The sequence below is a fragment of the Metopolophium dirhodum genome, chromosome 8, assembly GCF_019925205.1.
Source record: "Metopolophium dirhodum isolate CAU chromosome 8, ASM1992520v1, whole genome shotgun sequence".
NCBI classification, from domain to species: Eukaryota; Metazoa; Arthropoda; class Insecta; order Hemiptera; family Aphididae; genus Metopolophium; species Metopolophium dirhodum.
Window position 1 is genome coordinate 15896639 of NC_083567.1, and position 14842 is coordinate 15911480.

Here is a 14842-nt window from a genome sequence, read left to right on the forward strand (position 1 = left end):
ATAACTATAATTCTGTAAATGATTCTTTTAATACTCATCAACTAGAAATTTATTTTAACGTACCTATTTAAAATTATTAATTTGATTCCATATAATATAACTTTTTGAAAGTAAATTTAATTTTTAAATTTTAGGTTTAGTATTTATAGTTTTTTTAACGATTTTCCTTTTTTGAACGAAAACATACGTTTTAATTTCATATTCTGCAGCAGAATATATTTCTGTAAATTATAATAATATACATTTCGGATTTTGATTATGTTGCTATATTACAATGGTAGTTATAATTGCTAATAATTATTAGATGAGTGAACCAACATTTTGCGGAATAGGTAGTAGGTACCCCTTTAAAACTTTAAGTATGTACTTATAGGTTATAATTAACTTCTCGTCGGAGATTGAAGCGCATAAATTAGGATTTTTATAAAATCATAAAACTAGAGTATTGAAAATGAAAACTGGTTTCGCCGACATCTTTCATATTTTCTTTTGGAAATCTCAACTCAATCACGGTTGTCGTTTGAGTGATAATCATAATATTATATAGTATAATTATGTAGGTACCTATTATATACGAATAAATTACCATGTGATCTGTCATCTATGTGTTTTTATGGCACACTTCTTTCACGTATTATCAACGTGCATGGGTACATAACGTAATTATATCGCAGCATGAAAATAATAAGACATTAATACGTAATATATAGGTAGGTAATTAAGTAAATTGTACACCTCTAGCTGTGGCATAAATACCACACTAGTTCTATGATATTATTTGCACAGTAGAACAAAATTATCATGTCGATGGACATCGAACATTGTATTTATCATATTTTATTATATAGCTAGTTTAAGTAAGAACCTGACTACTGCACGTGTACTCGGTGTACAGTGTGTATGTATGTATATGTATATATATATTATATATAATATATTTTATAGTTTACAATATCAATTTGTTATTTTTTGAAATTGTTTACAGTTAAACCATCGACCCTGACCGGTATAGAGTTGTAGAGAGCGAGAAAGAGAAGGAGATAGAAGTAAAAACTTCAACGTAATAATAAATGTATAATTATTAACTAAGTCGTAAAAACTATATTTAAATGAGAGAGAGAGAGAGAGAGAAAACATTATTTCCAAAGATTCGAGCAAATTACGGCAACAATTACTGAATCAGAAATATAATATACAAGTAATAAGTATAGAATGGTGCCACAAACGTGGAAAATTCAAAATTCTTAACTTAAAATTGAAAGTTAAATTGTACGGATATACTTATAAAATAACGTGCTGAACAACATATTAGGTATAGGTACTTAATTTTCAACATCGCGTATAAACAATATAATTGTATGCTGTACAATTAAATTAATAATTTTATATTAAAAACAGTTTAAAATTCCTCGGCTAAATGATACTTTATTCGCAATTTGCATTTACGAACGTATACCTACAATCAATTATTTTCTTTATGATGGTCAATAATGTTGTTTTTCATAAGTTTTCATCATACACCATGTATCGTTAATTGTATAACTAAATACGCCAGTTCATGTATTATATATAATTAATCGGTGGAGTACGATTGTACGCAGTGCCGGAAGAACTAAGAACATGATTTTTTTAGATTGAAATACTCCGAATAATTCAATGTTACCAAATGGTCCTTGGCCCCAAACAAAGAACAATACAAATTTAATTTTAATTAACATCACAAAATGTAGAAGGGAGTAGCTATACTCTGTCGGCCGTATATCAATTGCGCATCGTCCGTGTTTACCTACCTGTGCCAAAATATCGTAGGTACATCGTATGCGTATCAGCGGTCGATTATTGTTTGCGCATTGTCTATTTACCTGCACCAAATTATCGTAAATCATAATATGCGCATCAACATGTTGAAGAATTAGAAGGGTATAAAAAATAATTTTTGGCTGAAAATTCAATGATTGTCATATATATCACATGTAATGAATAGATACAATTATACAAACAATTAAAAATAAATTGCATTAATTAAATTTAATTGTAGTCATAATTATATAAATGTATATTATACATATAATATTATATAGATAATGAATAATGTAAGATTTTTAAGTTTAAAAATAATAAAGATATATATATCAATACGTTTTTGTTAAATAAGCATTTTAAGTTCAGATTTTGAAAAAACATCAAAATCTCAACATTTTTTTATTTTTATTTTTTTATTACCTAGTAAAAAGTTTTATTTTATTTGTAGTTTTTGATGTTAAGAAGCTCGTTGTAACTTGTAAATGATAGATGCCACTAGAAATTTAGAAAACAACTTTTTTTGGTATACACTATTTTTCAGTTCTATTGTTAAATAATATTAATGCGCAAATGATGTACGACCTTTTAAACGATGTGTAACTGAAAAATCGAACGATGCCCAACTGTCTTACCATTAAGGTCAAAATTAAAAACGGTGATGCGCAATCCTCAGCCGGCGACTTTGTCCCACGAGAGAGCATGTCGGTTCTGCACATCCCCCCACGTCAACCTCCGATAATGAATTGAATCCTGGTTAGGTCTGTGCCACTGTTTGGTCCTATCACCAAGTGCCAACTATAATTAAAAAATTTTATAATAATAACTCTGTGGGTTTATACTTTTTTTTAGAAATTATTGATTTTTGTTTTTGACTCCACTGTTGATATAAATGTGTTAAATTGGCCCACCAACTACAAAAAGCCAGACCACACTGGTATACACACTATACTTGTGTACCGTGACGGACTGGTCGTTCCCAAACGAACAACAATTTAGTTTTTGCTTCAAAGTTGTACAGCTATAATTGGTATAGTAAGACATTGACAAAAAACAATGTCTGCCCTGATTTTATTGTAGTACACGTCTACCTAAAATTCGAAAATTGTTGCTGAAATCAAATTGGAGATTTCACTCTTTCGTAAGCAGAATTCACGTACGGTTGTCGTATATATTAACGTGTAATTATAAACAAACTCGATTAAACAGGACTTATGACGAAATAACATATATTAGGTACCTAAAGTGTAGTCCTGCAGATTGAAAAATATCATTGATTACATGTCTCTCACAATATATAATCAATCATGGTAAACCAATGGACGCGCGGATCATCGACACCGGTAGAAATTATATTGTATTATATTATTATTGTACTTTCGAACATTCCCAATGTTTCAAAATGATGTACCACAGCCCTGACGAGCTGGATAGAAATTTTCGATAGGTTTTAATACCAAAGACAAAATTTCCCATGTCGAAATCTACGTATCTATTTTGTTACGGAATAGTGTTGGTTTCATTCGATATCACCAACAACAGAGGGATAATATTTTATATTGGTACTATATAATACATGACGTATAGGTGGTTCATACCGTGTCCCATATTCGTTTAATATTTAAATAATTTAATAAAAATGGTTGAAAGGAGCTCTACATTAAAATATAGGTAATCGTTTAAAATCACTTTTATTATCACTGGTTGGTTTCACTGAAACGAAATGATGGAGTATTGCACCTATATGTATCTTAAATTTTTCAAAAACTAAATCTTCAAAAAATATTAACTTCACTGTGTGCTTCACAACACTACTGTTGCATACATTGATAATTGAGTAGTTGTTCGTGAAATAAACGTTCATTTGGAAACAATAATACACATATATTATATGCATATTCTAGAAGTTCGGAACATTATTAAACAATTTATAAGTATAATATTAGAATTTTTTTTAGACGACCTATACTTTCGCTACTCACCTAAGTCACTAAATAGTTATATTTTAATGGGTCACAAACTCACAAATAATGTATATAATCATTGATCAATGGTATTTATCTGCATATTATTAGACTATACAATCGGGCGTTATCCGATTTTAAGGCTCGAGGTTGAATAAATGCGGTTGTCTCCGTCTTACGCACGCAGCTGTATACTTGCTGTTCAACACACTCGTTGTAATTAAACGGCTTAATTAACGGTTTGCGTACATTGATAATGACCGGCTATTATACAAAAATGCTTTAAAACAACATTTTACCCACTTGTATTTTGTTCATATTATCTTTTTTTTAAACGTTTTGATTTTAAATAGCCCATAGGTATTAATTAATGTAATTGTTATTACTTGTTATAGATATACTTTTAGAAACGTATAATATGGAAAATACTTATATTATGCGTACTTCGATGCCAATAACCCACGTATCGACGCGAACACTAGATAACAACAACAACAACAACAACAAAAATAGCAATTATATTAATCGAGTGAATAAAACTCTTACCTAAATATATATTGCATAACAAATATTACTAATAGAGAAATAAAGTAACAATAAATAATATTAAACGATCCTGTGACAATCTTAAATTACGACCCTGAAGTTGGCCCCCCAACTTTGACATAGAAAGTCCAAACTAAACTCCAACTTTATGGACGTATATAAATGTCTACCTATTCAGAGTTCAGACCTAGTTTGTTAAAAAAAACTAAACACCCCGCCGAATCAATCCAGCGTAACTTGGAAGAGAAATTCGCAGTGTTCCCTACATCAGTGAACCTGCCGATATTGCATATACCGTGTATATTTACCAATTGTTGAATACTTTTTTCTGTAAGTGCATTCATCAGTACCACGAATCTGAATATTTTGACTGCAATTTCAATGAAATATATTTTAATATCTACCAATTTTCGTTGTATAAGCTATGTATAAAATAAGAATCATCTTCATAATCCACAATCTGAACGAAACGATATAAATTGACACTGCTTTCATTATAGTGAGCTTTCTTCTCTTTTTTTTTACGGACAGAGAAGTTTGTTAATTCCCCTCCCACATACATATACATCAAAATAAGAACCACGAATAGTAACAATAATAAAAGAGTACATACAAAAGTAGAAAATACACTTCAATAGATTAAGATTGTATAAAATATTAAAATATGAAATTTTTTAATTATATACATTAAACAAACCCAATCAATACGACTATGCTAAATATTTAGGTTTCCATATTATAAAACTATTTTTATTTACTATTTTTTATTTATAATATGTATTAATATTTTTTTAAGATATTAGAACCCGTTTGACTACTTATACATTTAATAAATAAAACATAATATATATATTTTTTTGCAATTACTTATTTATGAAATGTATTATATATATTATATATCTTATAATATTGGACATTAAACTGAGGTTCGAATAAACTTTAACACATTATAAAAATTATAATCTAAATAATTTAAATGTGTTAATAATAATTAGTATAGTGTACCGTGTACCTATATAGGAAGTAAGAACTAAGATATTTTTAACGTAACTCTTTTTTACTATGTTTATATGAATTTACATGTATATTTTTTTCCACAATGTAGGAACTAACCTATGCAATTTTTTACCTTGAATGGTCTCGTATTCTCGTGTAGGAACTTACCTTTTGTATATACCTAACATGTAAATAGTACTATGTATACCAGCTAATACCTATATAGGTAAACGCATCGAGTCGCGCGTGTATATATACGATAACATAATTTAATCGAATCGATCGCTGAAAACGAAAAAACATCTTAGACCCAGCTGTACCTAGGTGCGATACGAAACAATCGCGCGCGTACTTACAAATAAATAATAATCGGATCAAAATTATAGCGGTGGGTAGAGAAAAAAAATTATTAGACGAGGACCTACTTTCGTTTATTTTTTTTTTCGCAGATGATGTGTACACACGTAATACTACTACCGCTACTACTACTACTACTAATAATAATAATAATAATAAAATAGAAAATAAATCCTATCGCAACTACCATTTACGCGTGTAGCTATATAATGTGCTACACGACGCATGAATTTTTTATGTATGGGTAGTGCGCGTGTTACAAGCCGCGTATATATTGGCAACAGGATTTCGACATATTCGTATGGATCCCTCGGGGCAGGATCCGGTGCTGGCGATATATACTTATACATATTATTACATATGCATTATTATTATTATTATTATTAGCTAGGCATTACTGGTGTTATTCACGTGTATCATTTACCGTTTTTACACCGTCTCTCCGAAGGTTTGAACTTTCGGCGCGCGTTTACGAAATGTTTTTTTTTTTTTAAATTACCTACTCATATATATCATACTATACGTGTATGGTATCTACCTACCTATTATGTTACGCATAATATGTACGCGATATTTAGGTTTCGTTCTAAATCATGATATTATGCATAATATAGTATGCCAAAAAGTAAATTTTTCCGTACACAAAAAAATGTTTATAAAATCAAATTTTTAATTATTTTACATCAACAGTTTAAAAATATATTTTATGACGATTTTACGAATATTATAGTACATTATTAATTATTAATAATTAGATATAGGTACGTCCGTGATTGATTACTATATGGAGATACGAGGCATTTAAAAAAAAACTGTTAAAGGATTTACGTGATATAGCTTCGACATGTATAACCTCTTTCGAAATTAGAATATACATACAATAGGTATTTACATCAAAATATGGTTTGTTATTTTCTGAAAAATGTATGAAAAGAACATAGACCTTATATACATGTTACACTGCAGTATAGTAAGTTGTATAAGAGCAATAGTAAAGAAAAAATTTCAATTTTTTTGGAGTTGTAAGTGGCATTGCTTCATCACCAACGAACTATGCACCTATCATATAGCGATTAATAATTATTATTATACTTAATATAAAATATCATACCTAGCGTGGCTTCATATAATATAATATAAATTATAATATTATGTATATCAAGGCTCTATATAAAGTTAAGGTACTTACACGCAAGTTAGGCATACCACGAGGATAAAATTTCATTAAACGTGAAAAATACCTATACCTACCCGACTACTTATACATTATATTATGTAATTTCTAATTTTACTATTCCCAATGACTTGGAAATTTGGGCGATTTTGAAATATTTATATGTTTAATATTACATTTAAAAATATCTGTTATAATTATCTGAGACCGACTACGGTATTTTTATGTATCTATGACCCCTAGGGCCCCCACAAGGAGGGTTGGACCTGAAGTTCAGGGACCCGTTGAAATGAATTTGTATTTTACTATTTTATGAAATTTTGATTGGAATACATATTTTATATATATATTTTTTTTTTTTTATTATTAATAAAATACACAATCTGTACACAATAAGGCACAATAAGAGTATGGGCTATGATAAATAAAATATGAATAACGTGAGGAGGGAGGCCCACCAGTGTGGATACCCTCTAACTTGGGGTGAAAGGATGTCATGGAGTGGACGAAATGGGAAGTGAAATTTTGTTAATTAGGGAAGTAAGAGCCAATAAAAGAGGGTTTAAAATACATTTTAAATCTTCTATAAATTTGTTGATGATGTGAAGAGGTTGATTGACTGATGAAATATTTTATATTAAATAATTTATTAAGCTAAGAAATTGAATTACAATGAACTATGTTTCTATACTTTATCTGAAACAAAACGTGGAACATATTTCATCGGAATCGGCCCAGATCCAACCGAATTTGTACCAAGAAAATGTTTCAAACTTTATAAGTGAAATTGTTACACAGGTGATAAAGAATGCATATTTATGATATTTTTTTTGATCGTAAATAATGACTCCGTCGCATCGTGGATAGGCAACATATGTTCCACATCCGTCGGTTAGAAGTTTAAAAGTCAGAATACCTGCAAAGCAGCGTAAGACACGTAAATACGTAATAAACGTTAAAACTTATACACAAAAACAAATTTTATGCCTCCATCTAACTATAAAACTTACTAAACGACGAAAAGTTTCTTCCGACGCGGTCCTAAATTTCGGAGTTTTCTCCGCTGTGCCGATTTCTGGTTCCGACAGCCACTTATGACGGTGGAAGTGAAGTACTTTAAAGCTGTTAAAAGCTGGTAGTTTTTTCGTCGTATTTTCGTGCGTTTAGACGAATAAGTGGAAGAAAAAAATATACTTTCAGAAACCCAGTATTAATTTTAAAAAAATATTTGAATTCCTTATTCTCTTTTCTAGGTTATGTAGGAAATGGATTTTCGAATTTTTTTTAGTAGCAAAATTAAAAGATGAATTTTGAAAAAAAAGAAAATTCGTTTGGTTACTACACCAATTAAACAATACAAAAAAATCAAAAATCCATTTCCTACACATCTTTTAACAGTCACATTCACTCACACACTTATGTATAGGATATAGACAAGGTATCGGCCCACCGAGTTTTAAGATTTTAACCGGCCCTAAAGTTAACAGCTCATTTTTCAATAAGGTATAATAATAATAATAACCACCGCCGGATGTAGCTCTCAACGCGCACGCACATGTTAATGTGTTAATACTTCGTGAAAAATTAAAGATATTCTTGTTTGCAAACAAGTTGTGCATGCGCATAACAATAAAAACTCCTAAAAGTGGTAGTAAATAAAACATACTTTCTGAAATTTGATTGTAATTTCAAAAAAACCGTTGAATTTATGATCTCAATACATCCAATGGTGCATGGTTCTATACAACCTGGGAAACAAAACGAAAAATCGGCGTTCAAAACCACGTCTACCGCATGGTTGAAATATAGGTACAGGTATTATTGCATATCGACTAGGATTGTTATCATAAGAAACAAAATGGCTGCGTAAAGGGATATCACAAATATACATTTTTCTTATCACCAAAAATACGCTGACAATAGCTAACAAATTCAAAATCCTACGTATATATACTTGATTATTATTGGCTCCCTGTACGCTGCCATTTTTGTTTTTATCATCAAATATTTGATTGAGAAGGGGTATATATGCAATAACCTTGTATATTTCAACTATGGTCTACCGCAAGATTTTTGATGTGAAAACATCTTATGTGGCGTTCAGACTTTTCCGCTTAGGCAGTGAAATTTTTCGAGCGTTAAGTTGGGTTTCTACTACATGCGTGTACGTATACGTACATACTATATTGACCAGATCCGTTCGCTATGAACGGTCTCATAAACGTTTCCCATCGGTTAGATCGGTTAGGATTGGTAACACATTATAGTTACATCATAATATATTCTTGTTATCAACATAGAGCCGTGTACACGTGAAAAGTTGAACTGGTTAAGCCTGTGGTAAGAATGTCTGAACGTATAAAGGCGGGTTTCCACTATACACGTAGCGTGTACGTGCATACAAATCCTTTGCTGTGATTGGTTGGTTAGGATCAGTTACCACACGATTAACCACGATACCGTGTTGTTGGACATAGCTGAACACTTTTTGTGTACACGGCAAACGTGTATAGTGGAAACCCGCCTTAACACTCTGGTATACCAAAAGCTTACCATGTATACCAACCAATCACAAAATAGTATTTTTATGCACGTACACGTACACGTATGTAGTGGAAACCCACCTTTATTCGAGCGTTAAACTTTTCGCGTAACACTATAGCGCTGCTGACGTGCCGATTGGTAGAGACTCGGTGCGACGCAACGATAGGCCAACTTGTACTCAGGGGGCATGTATAGCGATGAATCACCGAATTAGGTGATCGATGTGCGCAAGCATAATGCAACTAGCATAATGTTATCCATAGGTATAATAGGTATCTGTGGATAAATATGCGAGAAGTCGATATCAGCATGCGCATGCGCATATCGACCACCTAATTCAGTGACTCGTCGCTGATATCGGCAACGTTTTTTTTGTATTGATTTAATACGCTGTGGCTCAATCCATAGTATATTATCTAAGGTTTACGCGTCTCATGAACACTATTAAAAATAAACATGGTCCAGGGCTTGAAACCGTTATCAAAATTGTCGGTTACCGCTAGGAAGTTGTATAGCGGTAAACGTTGGAAACTTTGATAACAGAGAAATTCGTAATGTCTGTTTGCTAAGCAATATAAAGTAAACATTTCAAACGCTATGATACAGCGTTTTGCCTGTTCAGTAGTTCAGTTCCAATAACCAATACAGGCGCGGACTGGCTGAGATGCTACAGCATCCCTTGCCCTAAAATATATTTGCCTAATATTATTTATTATATATTTAAAGACTCTAGACACCTAATGAACAACAGATTGTTACCAACTTACGATTACTAGTAATCTATAATATTGTACAACTTTGATTGAAAGTTTTTTGTAACTTGGTACTTATTTACGTGTTTAACGTATATTCAATATTTTTTCAAAACAAAATAAAATATATTAATATTTTATAAATAATCTACATGTATTAAATTCGCCCCTACAATTTATGTTATTTGCCCTTTAATTTGTGTAGCATCCCGTGCCCTATTTTACCAGTCCGCGCCTGAACTGGTCCGTAAGTTTATAGACATTCTAATACATTCTCCCGGCAGTGTCAATAGACACAGTGTTTGAGAAGTTATATTTTTTTGGTACCTAATTCATTTACAATATGAATTATTATAAGTTACCTATGTATGTACTTGTCCAAAACTCCACTACCGGGAAGCCATTGGTATTTATGGTACAGCCTTACGAAGTTCACGATTTTCGGTGTTTTACGCACCCGTACAACGCTTAAAGTTTACCGAGCTTAAATATAACAAATTAATTTTTTTTTTAATCTAGGTAAATCAACGTTTTAAAATTGATGATGCAAAAATAATTCTGACACCCACCCATGGTGGATTTACATAACAAGTCGAGGGATGTTTTTGATTTTAATTGTTCGAGCAAGCGTAGTGTGCGAGTGACTACACCGGATATATTATATGAAAATACCAAAAAGTTCAATTAGCTATAATATAACTTAAAAATAAGACTGACCGCCAAATTCAGACTTCTCTGTCGTTTTCAGTTAAAAACTAATGATTTTCGGCAATTAATTTTTGAAATATCGTTCATAATTCGTGGTAACTTGTAATTTATATACCTATTTTAAAAATATTATTCGTGGGTAATTGAAACGTCTAAAATGTATTATTATATACAAATATGATAATAAACAAATAATAATAACTCAACTTAACCGGCTACGGTATTAATAATATTTAATAATATCAATATAAGTATAGTATACAATATACTAGGCTGTCAAATCGTCTCCACTTGGAATCGTTTTTCGTATACAATGATATTATAATATTATATCATTGAATTCAAATGTAACACTATCCATAACAGTCACCCACTTGTACCCTACTGTTCAGCAGAGTCACTTCCAAATTTCATTTTTTTTTAATTGACCTCCCTTCTTATTTAAATTCTGACAGACGAGTTTTGGTTAAGTATATACGGCCCTGTCTACGGCCAGTAAAACAATTAGGATTCTTGGGGTCCCGGACAAATTCAATGTATTGGACCCTGAGGTATATGTATACAATATTTGTTTATAGGTTACCTATACAAAAATAAATAATGATGGTGATTTTTTTTTTAAAAACCTAAAAAATTTTATGTGAAGGCCCGCTGACCAGTGTATTGTTATTAAAATATAACTACACTTTTAGTGTTCTTTTTTTTATTATAAATATTAATTAAAGCTTTCCACACATAAAAGTAACTCAATAACAATAAAACAATAAAACACTATAAAAATATAATTTTAAAGATAAATATAGGTATTATTATGGGTAAATAGGGGCCCCTTGTTCTTCGACAACAAATTAGATAACATGATAAATTATAAAAATAGATATTTTTATTTAATATATTTTATTTGATTTAAACATTAGATTACAATGCAATTATTTAAAAATTTAAAGTAGATGCTGTGCGCCATCGGGGCCCCATGAGCCAACGATTAGCAGCCCTCTACAGGGGCATTGACCCGGCTGCCCCTGCGGTTGTTGCGGCACTGTTATAACTGGTAATTCAGTTATTGATATTATAATATATATTTATACTATTTGAAGAAAAAAAGCATATAACTAGAGCAGTAAAGCAATATATTATATATTACTATAGTTTAAGGATTATTGAGAGAATATTTTTGGATTTTTTAGAACATATTAGAATCATATTTTAAACCTAATAATCCATTATTTACTTATAATTAACTTATATTATTGTAAAATAATATAAAAACATGAATAACATTTTGTTAGATAGTTTATTTAAATATTATAATTTTTCGACTTACATTCGCCAACGACCATACCACGTTGAATACACAAGATCTCGTCCGATCACTGAAGTCGGGCGTAGTTAGTACTTGGATGGGTGACCGATTGGGAACAACACTACATGCCGTTGGCACTTTTTGCTTTTTTTATAAACTTTACTTCTTTATTTATTAAAAGAAAAAAATTTAAGTAAAATTTGTCGATTTCAGTTCATACAAATGATTTAAACTTACTGGAGTGCCATTCACTCCAAATTCCCTTAGTCCCTACTCCCTTGTTTTGTCAATATAAATAATGTCCATCGCGTTTACAATCATTAACAATTCATAACTTTCTTAATTTAATTTTGTTTAGTTCGCCAAAGCATTCTGGCCAATTAATGTACCTACTTTCACTAATTATACCTACTTGTCTTATTCTGTACTGAAACGTAATCATATAGAATATAATATGCCTGTTATTATTGATTAATGTATTATCTATTAATTGTATACCTACGCACCTTTACAAGTCATTATATTATTTTTTTGTTATCGCTATAAACGTTTTGTATGTCAAAATAAATGCCATTCGATTTTATGTGTCAATACTCAATTTAGTCGTCGTTTGCCTTTGCTCTTTGCATATGCAGTGAAATCTCGATAACTCGAATCGATGACAGGCACAAAAAAAAATTAAAAAAATTAAAAAAAAAAAACACACACACATTGTAAAATCAATACATTCATCGCTTCGCTCAGAATCTAAAATAGTATCTATTTTAAATATATAGACAAAAATAATTTAACCACAAGTTAAATTAAACGCTTACTTTTGAATATTATTATTTTAATTTAACACCAATATTTAAATAAGTTTAAACACTGATAATTTTTATGAGGCATAAAAATTAATTTTAGACTAATTGGACTTTATTTTTGGGTCTGTCGTCATATTTCGGAGCAGTAAAAATACCAAGATTTTCAACTTTAATATCTTTTCTAGTTGGTAGTTTGTAGTGTCAAAAAGTAACATATTCTCCGTACTTGTTTTAATAGTTTTAATTAATAAGTAACCAAGTTTTCGACAAAATCTATTCTCTTATTTTTTTTAAATTAAAAAACCAATAACCGTATATCTTGAACTGTTAATCAAAATATGTTTATATTAGCAATTTTTATGCATGGAATAATTTTCAAAATATTTTAACTCTTTTTGAGAACTTTAGAAATTTTAAATTTTCGAATTTTTTTGTTGTTTTTTTAATAATTGTTGATAAAAAACTTTTGCTTCGTCAAAAACATTGAACATTTAATACAAAGTGTAACATTAGTTCTTATTACTGGAAGAAAAAAAAAGTTGAGGGTTCCTCATATGTTTTTTGTGAGTGTTTTAAGTTTTTTACAATTATTGTTCATATTTTTAAAATTAAGTTCATAATTCATATTCAATGGTATTATTTAATTAATTGGTCATTACAATAAAACAAACATTGACACTGACTATTACAGACACCATGTCATGTTTTGAATTTATTAAAGCTATTATTTTTGTAAAATAGAAAAATAAGATAAAACAAACTGATAATTTAGTTTTTAGATTCTGAGTGGAACGATGAATGTATTGATTTTAAAATGATGTGTTTTTTAAAAAATTTTTTTTTGTCTATGTACACAATAAGTATTCGAAATAATGCTTCGATTTTCAACTTCAGTATCTTGTTCGATTAGAAAGTGAATATTGTTGGCGGTTAAGCATTTAAAGTTCAAAAATTGACAAAAATCACGAAAATTAGCAAATTATTTTGAGTTAAGAAAAAACTTAGAATATTTTTTCGGTTATTTTGTTGAGATTGTATAATATTATTCGTGGGTACTTGAAACTTCTAAAGTATACTAATATATTATATCTATGATAGTATCATGGTTTTTTGTTGATGTATAACGCGTTATAAGTACCTAATGGATATTGTGATATGATTAATTTGGAATTTATTATAGGTCAATTATTTTTTTTAATACTATAGATAAGTACCTATAAAATGTCTTAAACCTAGACTGACATACCGTCTCCGCTCAGAATCGTTTTTCTTACACAATGATATTATATCATTGAATTCAAATTTAATCGCATCCATTATACAGTGATCCACTTGTAACCTACTGTACAGCAGAGCGACATCCACTAGCCTACCTTTTTTATTATTAATACTTCAATGTTGTACTGAATGACAAAAAAAAATGCATGTATAAATAATATTTTTTGTAAGTTAATTTGTTCAAGGTTTATTCGGTAATTACTTATTACAAATGTAAAGATTATCTAAATGATCTTTAATCTTAATGATATCTTACAAAATAATAAATAACTACCTAAACATATTTGGCAGTATTTGTGTATTATTTATGTTTTTATGTAAAAGGTTCATAATAATAATAATAATAATACTGCTGTATGCATAATACATAATAATAGTATTGGAAACATTCATAAACACAACATATTTGGAAAAATAATAATATTTTATTTGGTTAGATACTAAGTGTAAAATGTTTAAGTATATATTACACATTATACGTTTGTCTATTAGATTTAATAAAGATTTATAAAAGTATAGAATAAATATATTGAGTATTAATGTACAAAACTACAAAAGTATATGAGAACATAAAAAATTAATTGACACTATTGGCTTTAGCCAAATTACCAAAACAC